We start from the raw sequence: 27,950 nt of genomic DNA on the forward strand, positions 1-27,950 counted from the left end.
TTTATTTTAATAATGATTTTCTATTCCTTTACTCCTCTGTAACCGCCCTTCTGGTATGAAATCGTTCAAAACATTCCCCTATGCACAGTCCTGAACTACAATTGTTATCCGGGCACCAAGTTCTCACTTTTGCATTGCAAAATTTACTGACTTTTCTCTTTTTATCTGAAATTAAATATTACATACGGCAAACTTTTACAAACTGCTTAACATTCGCCGCATTTCCGCGAACCGGGAATGTACATATTTTAGCGCGGTAGATATTTGGTTGCATCTTCTGACCGGTCTTTTACCAAGGTCATCATCAGTATAATTGTTTTTTTTTACAGATTACCGTGCTTAAAAAAACTGAGATATTTCATGTAACTAAAAAATAAATTTGAGGTGCGAAAGGCAAATAACAACGTGACAAACGGATGAGAACAAATCAGTTTTTTTAAGTTATAACAAGTCATCTACATGTAGTTTTATACATAATAATAGTGTTTCTTGAAATGAAAAACCAAATTTTATCTATAATTATAGTTATTTTGCCTGAACACAGAAATTCATATCATAAATTACTATGTATTAATAATCATGCACCTGGTATATAATGTATAAAATGACGTTCAGTCAATCCTAATGGGATGGGGTGAACGGATGGTCTTCTTGTTCTTTTCTTCACACAAGCGTAATGCCCGATCAGTTCCTGTTAAAGACTGCATGAAAACTCTAAACTCTGTTTTGAAGATTAACTATGTAGCTATTCACTAAAAAGAAAGTGAAACACTTTGAAGCCGAGAAGAAGAATCGGACGTTCAAATAGTGTAGATTTTTAATATTTTTTTCTATAGATGTAGGTGACTTTTCAGAACAAATAAACGGACGGACAGGTTATAGACTATGTAACAAAAATAGTACATGTGAACAATTTAATTAAAGACATATTTAATAAAAGAAAAGCTGATGGGAAAAAAATTATGTTAACTAATTTTCTAAAACAAATCAAGAAGATCAACAAAGGTAAATATGACCAAAGTATTACCCGGATAATAGCAGAACTTCACATTAAAAAATCTTACCAACTATTCTGAACAAGAAGTTAATGAGAATTTCAGAGCTTCACAGACTCGGTACTTGGATCGTGTGTAGTAATTTTCTGGTCAGCTAAATCTACTCCACCCATCAGTTTGTTGTACATGTTGACGACTTGTAAATCATGTTCTGTTCCTCTTGCGTTTGTACGATTTTCTAGTCTGTAAAGTTTGAAAGAGCTATAACTTTCGACATACATTTGTGTGGATAAAGACGGCTATGTGTGGAAGTTTAATATTTTAATTCTCTTAGCTTGAAGATAGTAGTTTGATGTCATTTCAGATGATACCGAAAATATCATAAACTAACCCAAACATGATTTGAAAAAAGATAATTCTATGACATACGCCATAATTTATTTGGCAATTGATTTAACCAGTATTTGCTACTTGTCGATAAATATTGGAAGAAAAAACACTTATCTAGGAGTATACATAGTAGACAAAAAATTGACTGTCTTTCTATCATCATATCTGAATGCCATAATCTGTCCTGATTGTCTTAATACATGGTCACCTTTCGCCACATTCATCTTTTTAAACTTTTCCGCATTCCTTTTCGAGTGTCTCTGACCATCCTGGTTAGATATGTGTCATTTTCGTACATTGTGCATACTGCGACATAAAATAGGGCTCGTAAATTCATTATCTACAACTACGTGGTGATTCTTCCCATAGTAAGGCTCCACTAAACTTGTCACATCATCATACCCCATTTCATGTCTGTTATTTTGTCTAGCCATATTTCTTTTCCCTAAAAAATAGGGGTACATTACCAATGGAATTAATATATACTTATTGACTGGGTATGAAGGAAATAGTAAGTTTATTGTTCCCCACGACTATGACTATTGCCCGAGGCGTAGCCGAGGCCAATAGTCACAGTTGACGGGAACAATAAACTTGCTTTTTCCCGAATACCCAGTCTATAAGTATTTTATTATACCGAAAACATTAGACTTGTAATACATTTACTCCATATCCCTTCAATGTTCATAGTTGAATGATCATCTCAAAATGATAACCCAGAAATACGTCTTTTTACAATATTTTCAATTTGAATGTCACTGATATTTTCCCCTCATCACCTCAAAATGTTCAAAACCCAGAAAACCATGCATCTTTTGGCAATATTTTAATCTGAATGTTGTCTCATTGACCTTTTCACCAGTAATTCATAGGAATTTGAATTTGCAAGAAGTAGCCTTCAACATCAATTACATGGTGTCAGTAAGATAAATAACAGAACAATGTACACATTTGAATATTGTCTCGCAATTTCATCTGTGTTAAAGTGCAAGACTTGTTGAAGAGGGCGCCAGTATGCGGTATGGAGTAAAATAAAAAGAATAAAGAGTTAACAATATTATTGAATAACAGTCAAATGTAACAATTATGTGTTTTTAAAGTTATAACCAGTTACTTTCGAACATAAAAATTAACTGTCGAATTGTTAATTGTTATGCCAGATGGAAATCCACCAAAATTACATGTCGGTGCATTTGTACAGTTTTGAAAGTTATTTTGAATTGGTAACTGATTATCATTTGCCTCGAAATTAGTTTTGTCATTCAAAGCGTTTACTAGCTCATAATCATCAGATAAAAGGTCAGATACATGTAGATCAGGTAACACATTAGAGACTGGACCTGCTGCTACATTGCTTACACTGTTGCTGGCAGTAGTGTGTTGTTTATCCACAATAGCTTCTGAAGTTGCAGAACATACAGATTAACTCAAAATACTAGACATCTCCAGTGTTTTCTTTTCACTCAGTTTTGTAGTATAAGATCTAACGGCACTTTCGGACTTAAGCTTCATTATGTGTCTAGTTTCGATTCCCCCATCATCAAGAGTAGTTGTAGTCGTGCTTCTAATGCAATGGTTTGTATACCGCTTGGATAACCCACATTCGTCACTCAAAATCGACATCGTACTTCCTAGAGTATTTTTGCCAAATCCTGGTCAGTTAATGAGGCAAACCTGGCCATTTGTGATTCAGCAGACAAAACGAGCAGACGTGATAATTTCGGGGTTTTCATTAAGAGGGGGTGAAGTCCGAGAGTTCTGAATAAATATAAAACTTTTGTCCAATCCAGTGACGGAACTAAAAATCCGCGAAAGCGGTTGACATTGCCGGTCAATAGTCTGAAAACTATGGACTGCTCAATAGTCAAACACTGAAAAAGGAGAAAAATAGCAATTTTACTGTAGACAATTTTGTATTGATGTTTATATACTGAGGTATAATAAAAGGGCATATTAAAACGCACAAATGCATTTTCCCGTCTTTTTATGTGTAACAGCTTTTTTTATTAAATGGAACACTATCGCAAGAAAATGTAACAGACTGTTTTATTACTAAGTCTGATTTCTACATATTATATAATTGATATATCAAAAGTTTGATTTAAATCAAATTTAACTCTTTTTTTTAATTCAAAATACCTCGTGATTATAAACTTATAGAATGTACATGTATATTAAAGATATCTTTTCAAACTTAAAAAACACTTTCAGAAATTGAATTCTCATGATGCAGATAGCACGATACAAAAAGGCCGCAGAACTTCCACCACTAAGAACCATCCTTTGTTTCCTCCGGGAAAATTGTTTGGGACTTTAAATAAGAAACCTATATTCCATACGCGGCCAAATGCTTTGCTTATGCCACAAAAAACAACCGTCATTTTTGTCCCGTTATCTAGAGCTTTCCCGATATCGTTGGACATACATATTAACTGGTTGATGGTAGAGTCGCCCCTGGTAAAACCCGACTGGATGGGTGTAATTATTTCATTTTCTATTAAAAAGTTATGTACATATTTGTATACACATCTCTCCATAGATTTTGAATTAACGTTTAGTATTGGTTTAGGTCTATAGTTTTTTACTTCGCCCAGAAAAGCATTCTTAAAATCTGGTGTTACGTTCGCTCTCTTCCACTCATTGGGAAGTAAGTCGAAGATAGCGACATATTAAATAGTTTACAAAAGGGGTATTTCAAGATAGACGAGGCTACCTTCAAAAGTCGACGATTTATCGAATCTTGTCCAGAGGCTATGTTGATATTCAAAATAGAAACTGTGGCAGCATCCATTCAGCACCTGCGTATGGAATGTTCATATCACAACTCATACGTTATGCCAGAACTTGCCGAAACTACGCAGACTTTTTGTATCGCGCTAGAACTCTAACAAATAGGCTTCTGGAACAGGGTTATGTTGCTACAAGATTGAAGTCATCACTACAGAAGTTTTATGGTCGTCATCATGAACTCGTGGATAGTTAAGGTGTATCCATATGCACCATGAAAACTAGTTTATTCAACGGGTCATAGTTTTCCTTTCCTCGTTTGTCTACACCGGACTTGACTTTTTATGAGCAACGCGGCGTGTGTTTCTAGAAAAGCAGAGGACGCTTACCCTACCGGTGCACCTGGTCCATGCTCCCAATGGAGTCCGAGTTGCACATTTGCTTTTGTTACTTTGTATGTATGATTTCAGTTACTTGATGTCCTTTGTTGTGTATGTCTGTTTTCCATGTCTGGTCTTTGTCCCTGGATTACATTCTTTTGATTACCGCTATAACCTTTGTTCCCTTGATGATTCTTCGACATCACTTTCATTCAAAACAATATTTTCTAATTTATGTTCTCGATTAATTGTAATGCCAGATAGCGTAGCTTTTGTGTCATCTAATGGTGTCTACAAAGCAAAGTAGTCATTACGACTGTTTGCTCTGTCGACGTCGTCGAATATTAATCTATCACCAATTAGTAATGTGAATATCTAATTGCAGATTGTTTACCGAGATATGAATGAGCTTCTCTCTGCTGACAAACGACTATAAGCAAATCTGAACGATATTTTCACGGGCGATTCTTAATTGTGAAGTCACATTATTTCTTATTTTCTGAATGTTGTTCCAGTCCGTCGGTCTATATCAGAACGTTTTTGCCTTACCATGAATCCGAATAAATTATATTAGATAACATGTAAGCAACGCAGGATTTGCTTTTCGAATAGTTACAAAACGATTCGGAACACTTGAGTCCGCTGAATGTAAAATATATGTTAATAAATATGTAATTTCATATTGGCTCTGTTATAGGTTTGAGGTCTGTCATATTGATCGAGGCGGTTGCATTTGTCCCGAGGCATCGCTGAGGGCCAATACGGCTTTCGAGGCTTTTGTATACAACGTTACATATACACCATGAAATGTTGTATATGTACAAGTCTCAACTCATCAGGGTTTGAATAATGGTCATATAAATTGGGTTCGTGTTTTTTTCAGTCTGTTTCCATCCTCAATCTAAACAAGTTCTATCTTTCAAAAAAGATAGCCGATGCAGTAAAATATTACTTCTAAGTTTCTACATTTATTTTAAGAAAATAACATGCACATAGCACGCCATTTCAAATTTTCGATACAGTTTTTGTCAAGGAGGTCTATTTATAGATTGAACTTGACTTAGAGATAGTCGACAATCAAATTACGTAAACATGGTAGACATTTCAACATATAACTACAAAAATAACACTCCTTGCAAAGTTTACGTAAAGATGTCGCTCCGCCGCCGATCATACTCATGTCAAATATGTGATGTTTACTTCACGTACGACATTGGCGTATAACGATATTTAAGCTGTTTATTAGGTGTTGAGCTGCAATATTTCAATGATTATATGATAATAACTATTTAAATTGTGACACAGCGAGCTGGACTATTTTGTCAAATTGACCCGAACATTCGCAGAGAGGAAAGCTCAAGTGAAATTCTCCAATTTATTTCTCTCAATTTGACCTTGCTAATGAGGATGTTGGGAGCTTCTAAAGACGGATTTTTGGAGCTGCAATGTACACTTTTTGTCAAGGAAGGCTATTTATAGACTGGACTCGACTTAGAGATCGTCGTCAAGTGGGATTCAACCGGAAGTGGGATATTGCCACATGGAACCGCCTAAATATTCCGCGGTCTGTTCTCTTTACCCTCCCTATTTTCAACCTTGCAAATTTACGTTAGTATATCGCTCCGCCGCCGATCATTCAATTATCCACACTCCCGTGACAAGTTTAATATGTGATGTTTTATTTTTCGTAAGAGATGGAAGTATTATGATATCACAATATTTCTATGTATGTGCTTATTTTAAACTATTTGAATTTTGTCTTAGCAAGCAGAACTATTTTTGTTCTAATTGACTTGACACAGGGCAAACACGGTACCTCCAATAACCGAAAACAATATAGTGTCGGTAGGACAAGTGACTAATTTCAAAGTACTGACTATATCACATATCTAGACCTAAATTGCATACCTTATATCACACCCCTAGACTTATATTGCATACCTTATATCACACCATACACAGAACACACCTGAAGTATAATTAAAATATATGATTTAATGAACATGACATGCCAAAATATGTATCTGATGAGGGTATCAACCCTCGACCTATATCACCCCGCGACCTATAGCCCTAAGTGGTCTTGAGATAAGAGACTTGTGTTAATACCACATGCGATACAGATATTGGCATGTAATATTCAGTATGGAATGTACGTGTATAATATCCATATACATGCAAGTCATAATTGATTATCAATATAGTTCTTTTTAGTGCATTGTCAAGATATACATTTAGAATGCAGATCTTAAAGTTAGATACAGGATTTTCAATGACACATGAAAGACACAGTCAATTAGGTTAGAAGTTCTATGTCAATGTAAGTGGATTGAAAATGTGATTGATATCAAGGCACGCAAAAGTAGACCTTTCCTAAGAGCTGATCTCCAGGGTTCATACTTGTACAATGTATTAGGTAAGGGAAAAAGAGAGAAAGGTAATCATTTATTGTAAAAAAAGTGTATAGTTTAGACATTTTCTACTCAGGGCCTAATCTAGACAACAATGACAAGGACAAGTTTTAGTAAATTCTGTTTGAAAACTAACAATATTGACATATTTGTTTATTTAATCTATTACAAATCACTGCCAAAGAGAGCACAAACAAGGAGGTATTTTGCTCATTTCTCCCTTTAGATTAGGTCCTTGGTTAACCTAGCTCCCCTAGTTCACAGGATACATTTCTACTTCATGCATCTCCAACCCGAAATTTTAAAGTGTGGATTTATTCTTACTTTGAAAATCTATCTAATATTGATAGTCATTGATTCACAGTGGAGTTCATATTTTAGAAGAAATGCTGGTTTAGGTGTAAAGTGTAAAGTGAAATTTGAGGACATAAACGTACACAGCCAAAAATACCAAAAACAATAAAAGAAAAGAAGATCCACAAATACATTGATAAACAAGCAGTATTGATATGCATTCATTAAAACAGTTGATTCTCTTTAAAATGGCTAGGTTTTTGATCAGTTTATTTAGCTTGCAATTGGTTACATGCATATTTATGAGGTCTTCCTTGACTCAGTGCCTCAGCACTTTGATTTCGAACACAATTTCAAATGGTCGATACGCCACTAAGTTATCAGTATTTGGTCAATCAGGAAACCGAATTGCGATCAGATGACTTGCGTTTCTATAGAAGAGCGTCCTTAAGGTCAAAAGGTGAAAAGCGAAACTATACCGACTGGGTCGGAAAATACAAATCAACCCTAAAGCCACTGAACAATAAAAACAAAATCATGCAGCAATATTCCCAATTTTCGAAACAGAGGTTTGTAGCTCCTTTGCCCCTGTGTTAGTTTAACGTAGGAGATACAAGTACCTATGTTTCAGAGATTGCAATATTTCTATATTGGTTTTGTACTTTTCATATGTTTGAAGACTGCTAGTTTAGCACGATTACAGTCATAGTTGACATAGCTACATGTACAATAACGTAGCATCTGATATTTTATGTTCTGGCCGATTTATTGATTCAATACTCAAAACACAATACCATCATATCATATTGTAAAACGGGACAAAGTACACTTTGACAACATTTAAAATTCTTAAAAGTAAGTTCACAATACTATTTATACAGTGTATGTGGAAAATGGGTTATTATCAAATTCAAAATCAAAGTTAGCTATCAAAGATTGATTGATTGTTGGGGTTTAACGGCTATATTAAGGCGATACAATCAATGATAACATGCAGATATTTAGTTTTCAATGTTATTTCTGATATTCAACATTAAAAGTTTCTGTTTCAAATAATATTCCAACCATTCAAAAATTAGTCATATGAAGACAAAATGTAACCGAGTACATCACGTAGGTATGAAGCATATTCGGGATTGCAGTTAGGCTTTTAATTGGACTTTTTGTGTCTCTGCCAGTACAGAAAATTACAAAGAGCTATAGCTGACATTTAACCACAAGACCAGATTGAATAAAATGTGCAGTTGTTTTTAAGTGGTCTTTTTTCTTCACCTAATACTTTTGCTCAGAATATCGTTATACATTTAAAAAATGTTTCAGTTTAGATATTAAATGCAAGTGTTTGTAAGAATCGGGCAAAAATCAGAAACATGCATGTCGAAACTCCACTGATCTGATCATAAAATATCACTCAAGGATGCTTTCTCTATTTGAAGGGACCATTATTTGATCTGGCTTTGCGCCGAAATTTTTCAATAGAATGTAAGAAAAATGAGGTTTTTGACAGACTTGCCTACCCTTGAAATATTCATTTTCAATGCATTTCAATAAAATTGTAACTCAATTGTCCAACATGATATGAACAATCTTGTCTGTTTTCCTTGATTTTGATGGTGTAAATGGTCAAATTGCACTATAAAAATGGTGTTTTTTTTATACCATGTTTCACCGACTGCCTAATTCTTACCGGGACTGACACTTAAATAAACCATGTTATATTTTAGTGGTTCTGTTAGGTTGTAAGGTTCCTACTGAATAAATAAGTTCATATATGAAAGGAAAGGGTTCCCGGAAATTACCAGGAAAAAAAATTGTGCATCTTTGGCTATTTGATACATTCTAGATAGGAGGTGGGCTTGTCTTGCTATGCTTGCTTAAAATAGATGAAATAAGTTTTTTTCTCTCCGTTTTGAAAATATTACATTTAAGGCAATATATTAACAGAAGTTACCAATAGTTGGTCGAATTTGAAATTATTAACTTTTGCTTTACTGATATTTTATATGACATGTATCATACGCATTAATCAGAAAGTAAATATTCAATATGCTTTGACCTATTTTGAAAATTTGCCTATTTTTGCCCCAGAAATAATGGAAAGTGGTTACCATGGCAATGTAGTGTATATGCAATGATCTTAATTATTTTGTGTTTCTTTGATGCAATTTTATATATTTGCAAAAATAAATAAAATCCAAATCCATGGCAATGTGTTTCATGTCTTTGTTCCTTTCGGAGAATTGGCAATGGTAGGTAGCACATCACTGATCTCAGTTTTGTCTATTATGACTAAAAGATGTCAAATACATCTAGAAAACAACCGAAAAATTATTCAAATTTATTTTCAAGTATATTTTTGACTGATAATATATGGGAAAAGTGCGGGAAAATTTTCCCCCCATTTTTCCATAGTGCATTTCAACTAAATTTGACCTAAGCGGAAAGTCTACTAACACTTTGATGGTATTTCTGAAGGATATCAAGTGTAAATACTTGGATAATGCAATAAAATCTCGTTTTTCCTGATTCTTAGACAGAGAAGTACTTTTGAGCACCAGTCTTTGTAAGAATCACGCAAATTCTGTAAAATATGATAAAAAATGTATATTTGTTTTAGTTATTAAGTTGCTTTATATGTAAGTATGATGAAATGTATAATTATTCATTCCAATCTTTTAGGAGTTAATACACATGAAAAATCCAGTAGTTTCTATTGTATTTTATTGGCATTTACATAGTTATCTGCCTTAATTTTGAATTCTTCAGTATTTTTCTTCTACATCACCCGATATCATTTTTTTTTTAGAATACTGTAGTTTAAACAAGCTTAGTGTGATACGGTACATTAAAGTAGTGTCTTAGCTTTAAAATGGGCCTAAGTAATAAATATTTTAACTTTTCATGTCATGTAAGATGGAAAAATATAATCCTTATCGGGGGCGGAATCAGGCGGGGGAGTGGCGGGCGTGCGCTCCCCTGCAATTTGCAAAGCATGGGTTGTCAGGGGTAGATTTAGGCGGTTTTACGTTGAAACTTTAATTTCTAGCTAATTTTACCACAAAGGAAATATCTACATTGCACCCACTCCAGAAGAAAAAAAAACTTATTGTCACATTGAAACTGAAAAAAATCGCACTGAAATGAGAAGACATGTTAGATATATCGCCAATTAAGATAAAAGAACCCAACATGGTTATTGAACACCCTTTATTAGCCAAAAAATTAATATTTAAATTCATGTTGAGGCATTTTTGATGGGTAGGGGTGGCATTTTTCCACCTAACATGACATGAAAAAGTTCAAATACTTATTGCTTAGGTCCATTTTGAAGCTTAGACATTATATAAATGTACTGGATCACACAAAAGCCTGTTTCAACTACGGAATTCTGGAAAAAGACAAAAGCGGGTGATATTGAAGAAAATTCTGAAATTTTGAAAATTCCCATTTTCCAAATTTTATAGTAATTGTCTCCCTAAAAGGAAAACAATAGCGCCAGAATTGATCAAATATGTTTTGTACATCTTTATTTAATTATGAATGCTTAGAATATGGGTTCTAAAATGTACACTGTCGGTATACTGTGAATGAGAATTCTGTTTAATACAAGACCAGTTTTCTAGGGGTAGGGGTAATATTTTTACCATTTCTTGACAAATCATTCTTGAAAATGAGTTTTTCGTGGTTTATCAATGTAAAAAATAAAGTTATGTATCGAATGATACCAAATTTGAGACCTTTCAGTTTTGCATTTTTTGCAAAACATTTTTTTACTTAGTTACTTAGGTATAAATACTCTATGGGTATTGGCATTGAAAAATATGTCAATTTAAGCGCATTTTATTCATTGTTATTCCAAACCCAAAGTTTTACCGCAACTGTATTGGTACCATTGTAAATCCAAGACTTTGGGCTGCATGATGATACATGCATATGTAAGTTTACTTCGTTTTGGAGTCCGCAGAATCAAAATACTAAAAAAAAAAAGGATTTTTGCCTCAACGAGCTATAAAAAGTAGCCAAAAAATACAAAAATGCTTCAGTGAATGTTTTGGCGACAAAAATATTTTAAATGGGAGGTATAAGGGTATCTGAAAATCATATTTTTTTTGGGGGGTGGGGTGGGGGTGGGGGGCTTGGGGTTGTCTCAGCCCAAGTAATATAAATGTTACTTGCTGTTTACTATGACATTTTAAAGAAAATATCAAAAATAAAAATATGTAGGCTGTTCAATCATAATCACATTTTAGATTATTCTTATGTGCTAATTTATTATGATTGGCCAATGTACTGTAGTAACATTTAATAACAGTGAATTGCCGAACTTTAGTCAGATTGAACTGTACCACGTGATCTTTACAAATCCCCAAATCAAACACACCCAACAATTAAATTTTTAAAAATTTAAATAATGCAATAATGCACTTTTTTTAACCATCTATAAAAATGTGTCTTCTCACACTATGTTTTGGATAAAAATATTCAGATGATCGATATAGGGTTCATTGAAAGAAATGCAGAAAATTAAAAGTTATCAAATCGTTAATTAATTAAGCGTAACGTTTCACCGAAGCCCATATTAAAATTGGCGCATGCGCTTAATTCTTCCCAGTCATTCAGTTTCATTCGAGACGACTACACGTGTTACAAAGTTATTAAAATGGAAATGTTTACAAGGTACGTGCTTTTGTATTATAATGTCTTCGTAGGGTTAAACATATCTTCCCAGACAAAATTCATTAAGTTCCCTAGCAATTAGACTGAGGCCTGCCATTAGAAATCAAATAAAAAAAATCCGTGCCCGTGTTCCCGCTAACAAGGGTCAGCAGGTACAAATGTAGGCCAAGCTTTTCATTTATTTTTTCAGAAGTTTTTGACTGTTTTTTTTTATGTAATCCAGGGACAAAGACCGACATGGAAAACAGACATACACAACAAAGAACTTCAAGTAACTAAATAATACAAACAAAGTAACAAAAGCAAATGAGCAACTTGGACTGCACTAAAAGCTGGGAGCATGGACCAGGTGTACCGGTAGGGTAATCGTCCTCCAACATTTACCGTGCCTTAGGTACTCTTTTGAACTTACAGCATTCTTCAATATATGCTCTTTTTCAGCATTTGTTTGTCAAACATGGAAACAAAGCACGATACCATTACTTACTTAGTTAATAGTGTATGGTTTGTCAGGTGAGCGATTCAGGCTCTTCGAGAGCCACTTGTTTGCATATACATGTATCTCCAAAACCGTAAGGTTTAGCCAATATATTTCATTGCTGAAATAATCCTTATTATAAGGCCTACAAAAGTCTCCGGGGATCAAAGTTGTCAGATGACTCCATGTAAGGGTTATTGCCCTTGGGAGGTGAAAAATAACTCACATTTTTCAGTCAATATCTTTAAAACTATGATAGATAAAATGAAACTTTCAACTTCTGAAATGTTTTTTATTATAAGGCTTACAAAAGTTTCCATTGATCAAAGTTGTCAGACAACTCAATGTTACAGGTATTGCCCTTGAAGGGCAAAAAATACGTTTTTAGCCGTTTTCAGCCAATATCTTGAAAAATATAATGAAACTTTCAGTTGATGAAATGATCCTTATGATAAGTCCTATCAAAGTCTTCATGGAGTCGAGATTGTCGGACAACTTGTTAGAGTTAATACCCTTGAAAGGCAAAAATTGAACCAGGTGAGCAATTCTGGCTCCTGGGAGCATCTGGTTTTGAAAGTAAGATTTTACTTGAACATTTTATTTCTTATTGAACTTGTATTTTACTGCATACCATAAGTTATAGTATTTTACGAAATGTAACAAATAATTAAGATTGCTGCTATCAAATTTCAAAAATCATCCCTGATATATAGAGATAGAATTTTCCAGAACTGTTGCAATAACAACTTTTGGCTAATATATTGCACTGTTAAAATCAAGAGGAATTGAAATTTGTAAGGGAGGTTTAACTGACAATTCAATAAACAAGTATGTCGTTTTCACACGTGGTTCAAGTAATTTAGGACTGTTCGAATTGGCGTTATTTGTCTAGCTAATTAACTGTGCAGTAGCAATTAATCATAATTAAACAAATGATTGGCAATCCATTAAATTGTGATTGATCCAATTGGGACCCAGGCCTTTTCTTCAATATTTTTTTCAACAACTAGCCCGAATAATAGAGAACTGCATAGAATTCAATAAATGTACACATCATTTCACTAGCCAAAATTAATTTTTCCCACCCCAGGATCAGGCTAGAGGCTAAAGGGAAACACTGGGGACCCATTTTCTAGTCTTGTTAATCATTACATTGTATATAACGATTTATTGATAATATAATAATAATACTGTCAAAGTACTTAAGTTCTTGGATACCAATCTTTGTGGATATCTGGGAAGAAACACCAGTTTGTGGTTTCTTGAAAGAGTAATCAAGGGAATCAAGGTCATTGCGGTAATCAAAAGAATGTAATCCAGGGACAAAGACCAGACATGGAAAACAGACATACACAATAAAGAACAAAAAGTAACTAAAATCATACATGCAAAGTAACAAAAGCTAATGAGCAACTCGGACTCCACTTGAAACTTGGAGCATAGACCAGGTGCACCGGTAGGGTAAGCGTCCTCTGCTTTTCTAGAAACACCCGCTGAAATGCTCATAAAAAGTCAAGTCCGGGGTAGACAAACGAGAAAGGGAAACTGACCCGTTGAATAAATCGGTTTTCATGGTGCAGATGGATACACCATAACGATCCACGAGTTACTGATGATGACCATAAAACTTCTGTAGTGATGACTTCAATGTTGTAGCAACATAACCCTGTTCCAGAAGCCTATTTGTTAGAGTTTTAGCAAGATGCAAAAAGTCTGCTTAGTTTTGGCAAGTTCTGGCGTAACATATTAGTTGTGATATGAACATTCCATACGCAGGTGCTGAAGGGATGTTGCCACAGATTAAAGGAAAGTTGACAATTCTGAATGAAAAGTCATCACGTTTGTCGTAAAGTTTTGTCAATAGTTTTCCTTTACCATTGATCTCTAAGTATAGGTCAAGATATGAGGCTGACTTTACAGTGACTGTAGTGTACTTTATCTTAAGTTCTTTTGGGTAGATGCAATGTATCAAATCCCCGAAATTTGGATTGTATGAAGATAATACGTCTTCTATATAGCGGAAACTGAGATTAAAGGATCTAGCCAAACGATATTCTTTCTTTTGGATCAGATCAGCTATAAAGTCAGCCTCATAAGAGTGAAGGAATAGATCAACAAGTAAAGGAGCACAATTTGTTCCCATTGAAATTTGTGGTTATGAGGTTTTCAGTATACACATCAATGGGATTCTCCTTATTGTTGGGTCCCAATTTTTGATATATGCCCGTCAGTCCGTCTCCAACACTTCAGACAATAACTCAAAACACTTTCACCAACTTTTATGAAACTTTGGTGAATTGTTCATATCTACTGACATAAGCTTCCTTTCGATTTTTATGAATTTCGGATTTTTTTGTTTCAGTGTAATGAATTTTTAAATTTTAAAAAGAGGGGATTTCCAAGTTTTCCAACATCTATGAAACTTTGGTGCATTTTGCATATCTATTGACGTAAGCTCTATTTTGATTTTTATAAATTTCAGATTTTTTGTTTCCGTGTTATGAATTTTTATATTTAAAAAAGTGGGATTTACAAGTTTTCGGACAATAACTCAAAAACACTTTCACTTACTTTTATGAAACTTAGGCACATTTTGCATATCTATTGACATAAGCTCCTTTTTGATTTTTATAGATTTCACGTTTTCGTTTCTGTGTTATGAATTTTTATATTTAATAACGGCCTGGGGGATTTTCACGTTTTCAGACAATAACTCAAAAACACTTTCACTTACTTTTATATAATTTGGTGAATTGTTCGTATCAATAGAAGTAAGCTCCCTTCCGATTTGTATAAATGTCAAATTTTATGTTTCTGTGTTATGAAGTTTTACTCTTTGAAAAAAGGCGGAAATGACCAAGGAAATTTATTTGTTGAAATATCTTTGAAAATGGACCATTTGTTATGATAGTGCCAAATTTTATGTGCATATTTTATTTACTTTTTTATTTGGGTGTGTGTGTGTGGTGAGGGGGGTACTTCTATAGAATTACTAGTTGATCATATAAATTCATTAAAAGCATAAAGGACAAGTAAAAAGGGCAACGGTGTTTAGCGCATGTAGCTCTTTATTGTGGTTTGGCCAACTCACGAACACCATGAAAATTGGTACCCCATGAAGAAAAGTAATTTCACAGTAATAATTAAAGCTTATATTCGAGAGGGTAACAATTAAAGATAGTGGTAATAAAACTTCAGGGTCTAATCTAGAGAGAGAAATGAGTATATTCTCTGTGTTTGAACTCACTTCTCCCATATGTCAATATTATTTTTCAAATAGAATTTTCTGAAACTTTTCTGTGTCATCATTGTCTAGATTTTCAAAGACGTACTTAAGCCTTTTGTAGCTTATATTACAAGTAAGAAATTTTGAAAGAAAGACATAAATGTACATTTTGTAATTGAAATGAACGCAGAGGTGAATCTAAATAGAAGTGTCCAGTCCACTAGGAAAGATAACCCAAATTTGAAAAGATGAAAGCCTGTTTATTTTTATAATTAATGAACCATACATTTTTGTACATTCATTCAAAAGCTTAAGAACTGAACTTTTTAATAGTGTCTAACATTTCTTTGCTTCTGTATTGTCTTTATTGTATAAATCCTTTTTTATGCCCCTGGGACAAACAGTCGGGGGCATATGAATTTACCCTTGTCCTTCCGCTCGTTCGTCGTGCCGTCCATCTGTCCGTCCGGATTACTCATGATCATGGCTTGTCTAGCTACGAAATTGGTGATAGTTAGACTTAGTCATTTTCATCAGAAATAGGGCTATATGGCTTGTCCTTCCATCTCCTCCAGTAGTTTTTGAACTACATCTAAAATATTTTTTGCAGGATGTTTCTATACTCGGCGTCACATAAATAACATACTGTTAAAATTTGAATAAAAATATTTTCTACGACTTTATTGAGACCTACCGTCGTTTAAATTGTCTTAAATGACTTGCTCATTCGTTTAGCCAAACGGCTTCTCCCTAAACATTGAATCGTTAAATTCCGGTCAGATTTTAATTCTAGGTGCCAATATTTACATTGTAAAAAGTCGGCCATGTTTACAGTGATCGGGTTGCTAGGAGATGTTGTTTACGTTTAAATGGTTTGTCCAAAAACCGAAGAACCCAGAATGCATTTCGGCGTTATTTCGGATATCTTGGATTTATTTTACGCGAACAACGTACAATACCGAGAAGTTAATCAAGCAGACGATTGTCACCGGAGTTCGACGGGAACTTACGAACTTCGTTTGTAAACAAATCGTCCCGTAGAAACCAACATGGCGGATATTAGTATGGGATTTTCCCGTAAGGATTTGTTACGCATGATTTAAGCTAAAAGCGACTTGTTCAGGGAGAAGCCGTTTGGCTAAACGAATGAGCAAGTCATTTAAGACAATTTAAACGACGGTAGGTGTCAATAAAGTCGTAGAAAATATTTTTATTCAAATTTTAACAGTATGTTATTTATGTGACGCCGAGTATACACATAATGATGATGTGCAAGGTCATAGGATCTTGATTTTTGTGGAATATTATGGAACTGGGTGATTGTTGAACTTAGTAATTTTTGTCAAAATATACCCCAAGCAACAGAGTTAGGAATTTATTTACCATTTTTATGTGTCCGTCAGTCCGTCCATCAGTCCTCATTTTCTTATCGCAAGTATTTTTGCAATGCTTAGCCTAACTTACCAAATATTTACTGCATCAACCAACAGTACACTACCTTTTTAAATCTGCAAACCATGTCTACATACAACAATAAACATGTTCTTAATTTGGCAAATCTGGCTAGCGGGGGCATCATTAGTGTCTTTCAGACACATTTGATTTATTTTAAAAAAAACATTACTAACAAGTGACGCTCCTGTGACAAACAGAGCTTCTAGTTTTTTTGCAAATTTCATCATTTTCACATTATGGCCTTTACTTAGTCCTGTGCTAGCACTGACCTTATATTCTTACAAACAGACAGACATGTATTTCAAATACATCAATAATGAACCCTAAATAGGTCTACAAAATCCCTGTTGGTGGGAATTATGCTGGCCCATGGTCTACAAAATCCCTCCTAGTGGGAATTATGCTGGCCCTTGGTCTACAAAATCCCTCTGAGTGGGAATTATGCTGGCCAATGGCTTTTGTAGTTAATAGTTCATTATTGAGGATGTTGGAGAGTCATGTGATCATTCATGTAGGTGTTTTATGTAAATCAAGAACATACCTGAATTGTAGATTTGCTTCATTAGGCAAAAAGAAATATATTTATATATGTCCGTTTCGGACCCTCATTTTTTTCTCCCGACCCTAATACATTTTTTTCTCTAAAAGTACTAAAATCGGTAATTTCCGCAAATTTCCGGTATAAGGTTACAGACCACCAATTCAACCAATGAGCATTTGGAATGTACGCAAAAATAGTCCTACGCAGAAATTACCCCTGTTCCTCATAGTGCTGTGAAAAAAGTTCTCATCTTATTTAAAAAATTTAAACAGTTTCTGAAAGGAAAAACATTTCTGTACATTTTATAGGTGCATTTTGCTTCTTGTGATGTGAAGCCTAATCTCCATAATGATTTTTAAATATACCCCTATCTTGTGAAAACACTGGGATTTCCCATGCTATTTATAGACCCTTCACTTCCGATGACCAGTACTGCACTGCAAGTCTGCTAACCCCACATGCCATTCTGAGGATTGTGAGCTGACATATGTAGAATCATGCTGATATATAGTCCTCTGCAGGTTAAAGTTAAGGTAAAGTCCAGAGAAGCCATTGAATATTGTGAAATTAGCATAGAAGCCTATGGAAAGTGGAATTAGTGGTTTTTAGCCTTAAGCTGAAGCCATGGCAAAATGAAAAGTTTCTTGAAATAGCTTTAAACTACTTGAAGATCTTGTTAACTTTGCCATGAGAGGAATACACTACAAAAATCCTTCAAAATGTGCATTTTTTTAAGTTATAGGTCCAAATTATGGAAAATTGGTCTTTTTGGCTGATTTTTATGTCCTATCTTGTAAAAAGTGTAGAAAATTTACTAAAAATATCAAATATTAAACTTTGAGGGCTATATTTACCTAAATATGGTGGTAATAAGCACTTGAAATCAAGTTTTGTGTAGATTTGAGCAAAAATTAGGTTAGAAATGAGGAAAAACTCACTTTCATTACTGCGGTTAAGGCCATATAAGCATTCCCCTATGGCAACATGGAAAATCCATTATTGAGTACTTTTTTTGCTTTAGGTGCCCTTTACTGGTCATGTTTTAATGTGAAAACACTGTATTTACAAATTTAAAGCCAAATATATCACCTTTTGTGAAAATTTAAAGATTTAGGATTTTTGACATGTGATCAAGAAAAAGGGGGAGGCATGTCAGAAATAAATTTTTAAAAATAGACCAATTTCTCAGAAAATGATTACTTTTAAAACTATTTCTTCATTAATATTGTTAAAAAACAAGTTGTGATTGATATTTTTTATTTGAAAAGTCAGAAAAAGTTCTTTGCAAATATTTAATGCATTTAAGTATGGTAGAATATTGTCACTTTTTTGCTCGCACAACTTGGTTACCCTATATTTAAAAATCAAATATTTAAAAAAGTGCTTGTCACATTTCACTGAAACTTTGCAAATGCATTCAGTATGTGTGTAGGAAGATACCTGTATAGTTATTTATTTTTTGTAAGACAAAAAGTGACTGTTTAGGTTACAGACCACCAATTCAACCAATGAGCATTTGGAATGTACGCAAAAATAGTCCTACGCAGAAATTACCCCTGTTCCTCATAGTGCTGTGAAAAAAGTTCTCATCTTATTTAAAAAATTTAAACAGTTTCTGAAAGGAAAAACATTTCTGTACATTTTATAGGTGCATTTTGCTTCTTGTGATGTGAAGCCTAATCTCCATAATGATTTTTAAATATACCCCTATCTTGTGAAAACACTGGGATTTCCCATGCTATTTATAGACCCTTCACTTCCGATGACCAGTACTGCACTGCAAGTCTGCTAACCCCACATGCCATTCTGAGGATTGTGAGCTGACATATGTAGAATCATGCTGATATATAGTCCTCTGCAGGTTAAAGTTAAGGTAAAGTCCAGAGAAGCCATTGAATATTGTGAAATTAGCATAGAAGCCTATGGAAAGTGGAATTAGTGGTTTTTAGCCTATAATAAGGATCATTTCCGATAAAACCAAAAGTACGTTTAAAACCGGGGGCGCATTTCTTTTACCCGAATCTGAAACATGATTCTGAATCATTTTTATGTTTCACTGTTTCTTTTACTTGAAACAGAAACATGATATCGAAACATTTGAAACATAAGTGATTGATGTTTCAAACTGAAACACAAACCGAAACCGGTCCCGATATTATTTTGCTTCGCTACCAAGCCATTTTGTTACTTTTGAAACATGTTTGTTTTGATAGAAACTGAAACATGTTACAGTTTCTCAAATGTTGTATTTTTAATCACCGAATCATGTTTCTGTTTTTTGAAACATTGTGCTGAAACATTTTTCAGATTCAGGTAAAAGAAATGCGTCCCAGGTCACAATAGCGGTTGATTAGGAGACCGTCCATTGCTGTCTTGATCATCTGTTACCAAATGCATATGTTTAAGTAGTTGAGAAGTAAAAATGTCTTAAACCTGTTATTTTTTGCACTGGTCTACACTGATACATTTAGTCCATGACAGAAAAATTCCTACGTTCTTATCAGATTTGTTCAAATATGTTGAATTTAATTTCTTCAATCAGTTCAAGTGAAAAATGTTGTCATTCTGAAAGAAATTGACCTAAAATGCTGTAGTGGGTAAAAAATAAAGATAAAAAAAGGGTGAAAAAAATAGGTTGGGAGGGGTGAGAATCCAAGTTGATATATTTTTTTTTTTTATTTTGGCCTTTTTGTTGTATACAGAGTTTCACTGAACAACAGTTGCTCATGACTTGAATGCAATGAGCTCGATAAACTTTTTTTTTCATCTGACAAACACAAGCATACAAATGGAAAAGGACTTTCAAATAGAAATTAATTGAGGGAGTATTTTTTTAACTTGCCCACAAGAAAGTGTGATTAGAACAATGTCTTCATGCGCTGGGACACTTTTGAAAATTAAATTTGCTGTTAGTGTTAATATTTTTAAAAGTAAAGGGAAACTCTCAGTTTTACACACACACATATATATAAGTGATTTACTGAATATTCCCAATAAAAAACTGTTGATAATTCACTTTTGGGTATTTTAGTCACGGTTTGTCTCCCACCAGATTGTCACAATATGAATATTAACCCACCTATAAAAAAAATTAAAATTTATCTTGAAATCGTGAAGAACAAAAGTATGACACTTGCGTCAGAAATGCATACAGATTAAATGCTTGCGCGGAACAAGTTCCACACACTGGTTAAATCTATCACTCTGCACTCATGACCATATTTTGGTTATTCACTCTTTCCAATTAAGTAGCAGTCTCTATAAAAATCAGACAGGAGGTTATTCATGCATGTCAAAAACCCACTGGATTCAGTTTTATTTCTTGTTCAAAAACCGTTTAGATCACTTTACCTGTCTCAGTTTTTCATTTGGGGGTTGCGGTTTTGAGATAAAATTTATATAGATTGTACATGAAATTTGCACTTTGCAAGAATTATCGTTCTCAATTTGGTTTGATTTGGTTAATTTTAGTGGGAGATTAAAGTGTTTTTTTTCTTCAAAAGAACAGATCTAAATACAGAAAGGACTATTGTCACATAAAAATATAGCATATATAGACAAAAAAAAACATCATCCGATTCATGGGATTTTCTACACCATGAAGTACCTTCCCATAGGAAGTGTCTGATCTTTATATGGACCGATACTTACTTGTTACTTATATTATTCCCATTTAGATGTAAAATTAGCTGTCTTGAAAACCATACAAGCACATATTAATGAGTAATGAGTTTTTATCTGTGAAATTATTCTCATACCACGGAATATTTTTCACTCAATTTCTTCACTTATTTATTGCAGCAGCAGTAGGAAAAGAAAAAGAGAAAGTGATGACGATCCTGGTTTGTAGATATTATTGCAACAGACAAGTTCTATTATGAAGTACCTGTCTTTGTAAGAATCATGCAAAATGTTAAAAATGTGATAAACCCCCAAAAAGCTACATATTTTTATTTTTAGCTCACCTGGCCGTCGTTCGTCTCCGTCGTTAACAATTTTTCAAAACTCTTCTCCTCTGAAACTACTAAACCAATTGTAACCGAACTTGGTATGAAAGTTTCTTGGGGTATCGTGCATAGAACCGATGTGACGATTTTTGATCCGTTGAAAAACAGGGCCGCCGGTACTAAAAATAGGAAAGCCAAATTCTGACTTCAGGGTAAAAGTGTTCAGCATGATGAGATCTATCTGCGGTCATATTTTCATTTAAATCTATTAAGCCATGTTGGAGTTATTGCCCTTTTTCAAAGTTTTTTGCTATTTTTAATGTTATCTCTTTCAAAACTCTTCTCCTCTGACACCACTTGACCAATAGGAACCAAACAACCTTTAAATGTTCCTTGGGGTATTTTGCATAGAACTGATGTGAGGATTTGTGATCCGTCGAAAAACATGTTTACTAAACTGTTACTAAAAAAAGGACATAAACGTCAGACAGTACTTTTTTGCATTTATCTCCAAAACTGTTAGATTTAGCCGAATTCTGACGGGGTGAAAGTGTTCAGCATGATTAGATCTGTCTGTGGCCAAAATTTGGTGAAAAGCTCTTGACCCATGTTGAAGTTATTGCATTTTTGGATGTTTTTTGCTGTTATTAATGTTATTATTTTAAAAATCTTCCCAGAAACTACTCTACAGAATTTAATGAAAGTTGGTATTTTTGTTTTAAAGGGTATCCTTAACAAAATGATGGTTTTGGATTTTTATCTGTTATAAAGCATTGCCGCCCTTACTAAATATAGAACATAGGAGTCAGCACATTTTTGCATATATCTCCAAAACATTTAGGTTTACCCAAAATTTGATTGGTTTAAAATTTTTCAGCATGAGGAGATCTATCTGTAGTCAAATGTTGGTGAAAATTTGTTGACCCATGTTGGAGTTATTGCCCTTTTTGGATGTTTTTTTGTTGTTTTTGGTGTTATTACTTTAAAAAAATCTGCTCCTCAGAAACTATTCTACAAAATTCAATGAAAGTTGGCATTTTTGTTTTATAGTGTATTCTCAACGAAATGACTGATTTTTGATCACTGAAGAAAACATGGCTGCCGTTTCTATAAAGTAGAACAATTGGGTCATACAGCAGATTTTTGCATACATCTCCAAATCTGTAAGGTTTAGCCAATAGCTTTCAATAGCTGAAATGATCCTTATTATAAGGCTTACAAATGTGTCCAATGAATCAAATGGAGTCAAAATTGTCTGACAACTCCTTGTCAGTTATTGCCCTTAAAAGGGAAAAAATTAACCAGGTGAGCAGTTCAGGCTCCTGGGAGCCTCTTGTTGTAATTAAGTTGTTTAAGGGTCTATACTAAAAATGTGTAATTATTCAATCAAATCTGCCTGCTCTTAGGAGATAATCAACAATGAAAATCCAATAGATTCTGTTGTATTTGAGTGTCATTTACAGAGTTATCTCCCTTAATTTTGAAATATACAGTGCATTCCATATAATTGTTATCTCCTAAGAACACACGTTATATGAAAATTTTAATGTAAATTTCTGTTTACTATGCCAATTCAAACAAAAGATCAAAAATAAAAACATGTAGGCTGTTTACCCATGAATCACATTTTGCATGATTCTTAGCTGGGGTGCTACTTAAATGTTCTCATCACCTCTGTTCCAAATGAAGTAATTTTATCTCTGTAATCACGTCAAGGCTTTATTGAAACCTAAAAAAATCATCTTGCACATTTACTGCAAAAATTTACACATTCACATAACGTAAAACTAATATTAACAAATGATTAATTTTGTTGATATCCGAAATACTAATTTATTCTGTGTCTTTTCAGTAACAAAATTAAAAACAGAATTTCTATTTATTATACTTTGTATGTATAATTTTAGTTACTTTATGCTCTTTGTTGTGTATGTCTGTCTGTTTTCCATGTCTGGTCTTTGTCCCTGGATTACATTATTTTGATTACCGCTATAACCTTAATTCCCTGGATTACTCTTATCCTATTTAATCTTTATATAAAAGTAATTAAAAAATTATTGTAAAAGATTGGCATTTGTCACCATGGGTTCAGGAACCATTAGATAGGGACATCTATTACTAGTTTCCTCAATTAAGTTCAAAGAGTACGGTAATCAGACAAACCAAGGTTTTAGTGGAAATCAAAAGAATGTAATCCAGGGAGAAAAGACCAGACATGGAAAACAAATATACACAACAGAGAACATAAAGTGACTAAAATCATACATACAAAGTAATAAAAGTAAATGAGCAAATCAGACTCCACTAAAAACTTGGAGCATGGACCAGGTGCACTGGTAAAGTAAAAGTCTGCTTTACTAAAAATACCCGCCAAGTTAAAACTTAGAATTGAATAACTACAAAATAAATTAAGAAAATAAAGCAAGAAATAACAAAAAATATCGAAATCTAATTTTAGCCCAAAATGAAAATAAATCATTGCAAAATTTTGACTTCGCACTATTCAGTCTGTAACTGATTATGAATCAAAAGTAATTTCCATATGATGTTGATGTGCTCATATGACTCTCCTTCTTTTTTTATGGATACAAATTGAAGATAAGGGTAGATGTCTCTGCAGTAATGTCTGTTATTGTTAAGGAGCACTATTTATAGTACTACTTTTTTTTATTACTTTACAACATTTCAGGAATACCAATGAAAAAAATAAAACTAGAGGAAAATGAGGAAATGTCAACAGTAAGTTTTACAGAATTTATGCTATATGTTTTATTATCCTACTAATAAATTGGATAGAGAATACAGTGACAATGGTGTTCCTTTTCTGAAATGATTATTAATAAAAAAAAAAGTCTGCTTTGATTTAAAACAGATAAGTTGTTTTGTTTGCTTAAAAATTTAAAAAAAAAAGTTGTGATTATGTTATCAGTTGTAATTGAAATTAAATACACTGGCAGTCAGTTAGACTTAATGTAATACTTTATATAGGACAGATAATCATGAATTAATATGACAGAAAGAAAATCTCTATACGAAAGGTCATATGGGTAAAATCAGGAAAGTAAATGTTGAAAATGTTAGAAGGCAGAATACAGAAATATTTTTCTTCATGGTTGTAAAACCGCACATCCATTACAGGGAGACAACACTACAAATACACAGGATAAAAAACTTGTGAAACCTGTTTTAACCAAATTGAATTTTACAGGACCAACTGTATAGAAGCTTGAAGACATATCCTAGGTAATATATCTATATATCAGTTCTCAGTGTATATCAGCTCAGTTTTTCTCTTGTAACAGTTTTATACCACACCACTGATGTTGCAATTCTTATCAAACGCACCTAAATACTACATTACCAGAACAAAAAATGCTTAATTTATGATTAAACTGTCAAAGTATTAATTTTAGTAATGTACTAATTTTCACTATTTTGCGGCGGACAGAAATGGGCGAAAAATAGAACCAGTGAAATAAATTTTTAACACTATATAAGGCTTAAAAATTTTTGATGCCGCAAAAATTGATACTCGCCAACATGTTAACTGGACAAAATTCGTGAAAATTAGAAACCGCGAAAATGAATATGTTTATGAGAGAGTAATCAAGGGAACCAAGGTTATAGGGGTAATCAAAAGAAAGTAATCCAGGGACAAAGACCAGACATGGAAAACAGACATACACAACAAAGAACATAAAGTAACTAAAATCATACATACATCAATTGGCGTCCGTTGTCATTGCTAACATTTATACAAAACTCTTCTTCTCTAATACTACTTGACCAATTAGAACCAAACTTGGTATGAATGTTTCTTGGGTATCCTACATAGAACTGATGTGGGGAGTTTTTATTCTTCGAAAAACATGGCCGGTGTTACTAAAAATAGAACATAGGGGTCAGACAATAGTTTTATGCATATATCTCCAAAATCATTCGTTTAACCAAATTCTTTCAATAGCTGAAATGATCCTTCTTATTATGTTCTCAAAAGTCTTCAGGGATTCAAGTTGTCAGATGACTCCTGGTAAGAGTTACTGCCCTGGAAAGGGGACAAATGACTTTTTTTACAGTTTTCAGTCAATATCTGGAAAACTATGATAGATTAAAAGAACCTTTCATTTGTTGAAATGTTCTTTATGATAAGTCCTACCAAAGACTTCTTGAGTTAAAATTGTGGGATAACTTCAAATTAGATTTGTTGCCAAAATGCAACCAAATGAAAGATTCAGTCTCCTGGGAGCGTCTTGTTTATGCTTTTCTCAGCAGTGTTTTTATATGTAAAAATAGATAGTTATAATTTTTGAATGGTATTTTGCCTTGATATTGGGTAAATGACAATCTCCATAGATTTGTACTTGTTGTCATGAAACCAGGCAGAATAAATCATGTAGTATAAAAAATAATAGATATAATCTGTATTTATTTCTGCAATAGGGTTTGTACCAGTAAGTTTTGTCACATGACTATATATGTGTTCACTTGCTATTTAATGCTGTTTATACTATGCCCATTACCATTCAACATGAAACACCTAGCTTCTTACAGAAATTAGAAAATCGTTGGAATCTGAGCAACAGGTGAAAAATGGTCGTAAAAAGACTGCTTAAAAATAATTTCAATACTGCAAGTCATCTCAGAATATCTTCTTTGTCTTATGGGTAGCTTCCATTTTATTCTTCTATTGCTGACAAAAAGCAAATTGGCATAAAAAATAAAGATAGCAAACAAACCAAAATATACAAGGATTTTTATAATGAATATAATTGGTGATGAGTAAACATTTTTGGTATTTACTAAATTTGTTTTTCCCCTTCTTTTTGAATTGGACTTTTTGAGAGAAAGAGAGAAAAAACCTTTGACGCTAATATTTTGTATTTCTGTCCCAAACATTACCATGTTGTGATGTTATCTTTATCAATGCAATGTTCCTGTCCTTCTACATCCTTATGGATAGCTTCGACTGTTTTGCTGTTTTTCCCATTTTTAAAACATTTGAAAATTTAGTGCCATGTATACTCCTGATCTTCCTGCCTTTTCTTTCATTTCAGCAAATACAGTCCATCTGTTTTATTCCCCCTGGCAATTGTAAAAAACTTCTGGGCACGAAAACATTTTCTATGCATTGGAATTTCAAAAGTTTGTATTCTGACTACAAAAACACTGTCGTGTCAAAAATATTATACAAGAAGAAAAATACGATAAGAAACAAACGGCTCGTCGATACCGACTGGAAAAAAATCTGAGAAAAACGAAACGGAGTTACCGTTGGTTACGAAATGTTATATTTTTAGAATTTACATAGTTTCTAACCTTGTTAGAGAAGTATATAGATGAAAACTGGGCATGGTATAAACAGCATTAAATAGCAAGTGGATATGTCAGAGAACACACATAATAACTCAAATCTGGAAACAAAATGATTTAATGATATTTTTAGATAAAAAAATAAATAATTAAATAAATAAAATAAAAATAAAAATCCTGGTCATAACGGCCTATAATATAGAAGGGTCCGAAAAATTCCCAACAATGTTAGGACTGTCACATTTGTGATGCAATTTTTGGTTGTTCCCTCCGCAGGACTCGAAGTCGTACCGCTGTGATATCTATGCATTGCAAATTTGACAGTGCTAACATCGTTGGTAATTTTTCAGACCTTTACTGATACCAATAATTAACAATATAATGTACTTCCTACCTTCACAGGACTCCGACTAGAAGAAGGAGACATAGATTACTAGATTATGGTATGCACATTGTTAAAGATCATTATATTTAGAAGAATATATATCGTTGATATAATTCATAGTCCAACAAAGAGTAATCCAGGAATTTAAGAATCTAGCAGAAATCAAAAGAATGCAATCCAGGGACAAAGACCAGACATGGAAAAAAGACACACATAACAAAGAAAATGTAAAATACCAAAATAAAATGTACAAAGAAACAAAGGTTAAATGTAATAATGGTACAATTTAATTAGCACTTAACAGTCATGACATTTATAGCACATGTTAAATTGTCAATCTGCATTAGTCAGTTGAGCAATGTAAATTACTTAATGCTTTTACAATGACTGTTGGAGATGATATTGTTTCAGATCATTCCTAAATCTACATAAGTAAATATGTCACAATATTATGCTGGAACCATAAGAGAAAACATCATGTGGTCACATTTTAAAATATCGATTGTTTATGTGCACTATTTATAGTGCTACTTTTCATATTACTATATAATATTGCAGATTTCCCAGTGAAAAGACGAAAATTACGTCATAATAATATTTCAACAGTAAGTTTTACCGAATTTATGCTGTATTTTTTATACCCTACTAACAAATAAAATAGTATATATAGTGAAAATGATGCCCCTTTTCGTAGATGGTTATTAGTAAAAAGTCAATTTGCTTTAATTTAAGAT

At 33.3% G+C, this 27,950-nt stretch overlaps 2 long non-coding RNA genes across 4 annotated transcripts; one reads left to right on the forward strand and one right to left on the reverse strand.

The window, feature by feature from the left end:
* LOC148598514 (uncharacterized) lies at positions 1-27,419 on the reverse strand. 3 transcript variants are annotated; one of them, XR_015918687.1, is made up of 7 exons: positions 27,226-27,419; positions 25,243-25,403; positions 23,194-23,250; positions 1,594-1,830; positions 1,065-1,238; positions 586-752; positions 1-165 (listed from the first exon to the last, which is right to left on the reverse strand). It is a non-coding gene; the product is annotated as an uncharacterized LOC148598514 (long non-coding RNA). The 3 variants fall into 3 exon arrangements; XR_015918685.1 differs by lacking the exon at positions 25,243-25,403 and having other exon boundaries at positions 1,065-1,830; XR_015918686.1 differs by lacking the exons at positions 23,194-23,250; positions 25,243-25,403 and having other exon boundaries at positions 1,065-1,830.
* LOC148598515 (uncharacterized) lies at positions 21,373-27,274 on the forward strand. The gene is made up of 4 exons (XR_015918688.1): positions 21,373-21,416; positions 24,211-24,260; positions 24,730-24,764; positions 27,234-27,274. It is a non-coding gene; the product is annotated as an uncharacterized LOC148598515 (long non-coding RNA).
* Positions 27,420-27,950: the final 531 nt, after the last annotated feature.

The sequence above is a fragment of the Perna viridis genome, chromosome 14, assembly GCF_037379345.1.
Source record: "Perna viridis isolate PV_CMFRI_1.1 ecotype Kerala chromosome 14, ASM3737934v1, whole genome shotgun sequence".
NCBI classification, from domain to species: Eukaryota; Metazoa; Mollusca; class Bivalvia; order Mytilida; family Mytilidae; genus Perna; species Perna viridis.